Raw genomic sequence first — 2,947 nt, forward strand, 5'->3', positions numbered from 1 at the left:
ACACACACACACACACGGGCGGGTGCAAGGGGGTGGCCTACGGCCTTCGGCCTCCGGCCACCCCCCCGCACCCACACCGTCGTCAGAGGTCTGCCCCGACAGTTACACTCGTAGAAGTTGTGCGCCCCTTGTGCACGAGGTCAGAGAGCATGAAGAAAGCATACTCGTAGCACTACATATAGTCGGTAAGACAGATTTCCTAACCTGAATAGTCGTCAACTTTAACATTAAATATCTCGGTTCGTAGGGCAGAGCGACGCTTATTTCTGCCAGATTCTTTCGTTTCATGCAAAAACGCGTCGAATAAGCTTAATTTGATCGATTTTTAAGGTGCTCGAGTGATTCTGTATAATTACCAAAAGTAATATTAATCATGTTAATTTGCAATAAATATTGTAGGTTATATATTAAGATAGTACATAATATGTGCAAAGCTTCTATTATTTTCAGACGACAAGCAATTATTGACAAATATAGCAAAAAATCTAAATGCAGAATCACCAAAAATTTTAATAAAAAGAGAAGAATACGCATCTCGGAAGAACACGGAATCACAATTTGCAGCGTTAGATATGTATTATAAAACAAAAGATTTGCAAACATATTTATATTTTACTCTACATAGTACTCTACATATACTCTACATATTTATATTTTACTCTACATAGTATGTAGAGTAAAATCTTCCTTGGAGAAGACACTTTGGAACATAGCTTAGAAGACTGAAACTAAAGACATAGAAAATGGACTGCGCGATTCATGTGTCAAAATGATTGATAAAAGTAAGAAAGAGACCGTAAGACAGCCATCTCTATCTCTTTTCATTCAATGATGTCATGGGAGAGAGAATGAGAGGGAGATAGTCGTCTTCTACGGTTCCTCTCTTTCATCATTGTCGATCATATTTGATATACTACTTATATACGGATTGCGCAGTCCATTCTCTATAGCTTTGATTAAAACTGAGTAAAATTATGGTTGGAAATCATTTTATTACGTTATTATTTAAACTTAATTATTTAACTCTTTAATAAAAGCGTCAAATGTAAATGTTCCTCAATGATCAGTGTGGAATAAATATAAAGAATATAATAGTAATTAATAGATATAATTAACAAATTCTTATTAACATTACTATTAACTATTAATAGTTATTAACATTACTAGTAAATACTTTAATTAACAAATACTTTAATTACTATAAAGAAAAACGGTCTAAATCTAGCGGTAATAAGATTTTTTAAGTAATAGTTTACAATATTATTAAGAAACATCAAATAAAAATATAAAAAATATGTAAAAGTATAAAAACATCGAAAAAACGTTTGAAATTCACAAGTTCTTCAGCGATTCATAAAGATATTTCGATGTAAACGAGATAAACGCATTATTTTACGGTCAAAGTAATATGATGTGGTATTGTGCCGTTTGACAAAAGTTTCTTGTGTAAATTTTTTAACGAATTATTATGTATAAAGCATGGATAAAATTTAATTTTGTTAGTTAAGTGTTTCGAAAAAATGCCATGATGTTTACAGGTGCACAAAACGAGTGAAATTTAACTATTTTACGCTGGTCTCAAAATGCGTTACTATTTTTCGTCCAACCAACAAATTCACCACCATATTTTTGATTTATTTATGAGCAGACATGGTTTATCTTCAAGAATTGGTTTAATATTAATTATAAACTTAATAAAATAATTTCAAAATTGTATTTCCTGAAGACCTGTAAACATACTATGTCACTTTGATCGTAAGATTATACCTTTATCTCATTGACATCGAAACATCTTTATAAATCGCTGAAGAAGAACCTGTGAGTTCCGAAATGTTCGATATTTTTATACTTTTACATATTTTTTATATTTTTATTTGATGTTTGTTAGTAATATTGTAAACTATTAATTAAACAATCTTATTACTGTTAGATTTAGACCTTTTTTTGTTTTGCATTGCAAAAAACGAGCGAAATCTAATTACATTAATTACTGTTATACTTTGTTTTGCGTATTTATTTATAATAATATATTTATTAACTATATACTATTATTTATTATTATTATAATTATATACTCATTCATTTTTATTAAATGGATGTTACAGAAAGCTGTAACATTACACATGATATAGAATATCAGAGTCACACATCAGAAAAAATATTGAATGTAACCAATGATATGGAATCATGCTTGAAAAATATTGTAACCACACCTGTAAAGTATGACAATCATAATAATGTTAATGTCATATTGAACTCTGATTCAGGTGAGAGAATATATATAAGAAGAATATTATAATAATTAAATAAATGCATATGTTAATAAGAATGCTTGTTAGTAGTAGTAGTAGTAGTATATTAATGCAGGTGGGCTTAACCAGCCTACTAGCGCGACCTAGATCCGTGAGGTTCCATTGTCGCTCCTGCTTGCTTCCGTAGGTTATTCAGTCATACTGCTAGCCTACGCATTTTTCTAAATCCTTGGGTGTCAATCAAATGTCCCCCAGGATTTATACTGATGTATAGGACCTAAATAGGACCTACAATTTAACGCTGAATCCGAACGGCGCTGATGATCGTAGATATTTTGATCACCAGGTGGAGCCATTTTTTTGGCTCATTAAACGCGAAAAATCGCGTTTGGGCGCAGGTGGGATTGAACTCGGGTCTACAGATCGCGAGTCAATCACACTGAGTGGTGAGCCACTCGACGCCTATGCTTGTGTAAATAATGTAATTTTAAATATGCAAAGAAATAATACATTAATTAAGAATATTTAAATATTAAATCTTATAGGACCGCGTACATGAGAAACACAACCAATAAGAAATTGCCTTTAACGATTGAGCTGGAGCTTATAGTTACTATTATAAGTTTTAGATTATTACAGTGGTGCGCTCTCTATTGCAAAATAATAAGAAATTGTTGATTATGTTTAACGAAATA

General features: G+C 31.4%; 1 long non-coding RNA gene across 1 annotated transcript; it reads left to right on the forward strand.

Moving 5' to 3' along the window:
* The first annotated feature begins 78 nt into the window (after positions 1–78).
* LOC108775781 (uncharacterized) lies at positions 79–2,206 on the forward strand. Its single transcript, XR_001940768.1, has 3 exons — positions 79–185; positions 451–574; positions 2,106–2,206. It is a non-coding gene; the product is annotated as an uncharacterized LOC108775781 (long non-coding RNA).
* The last annotated feature ends 741 nt before the right edge of the window (positions 2,207–2,947 follow it).

This window comes from Cyphomyrmex costatus, unplaced genomic scaffold, assembly GCF_001594065.2.
Source record: "Cyphomyrmex costatus isolate MS0001 unplaced genomic scaffold, Ccosl1.0 scaffold318, whole genome shotgun sequence".
Lineage (NCBI taxonomy): Eukaryota > Metazoa > Arthropoda > Insecta > Hymenoptera > Formicidae > Cyphomyrmex > Cyphomyrmex costatus.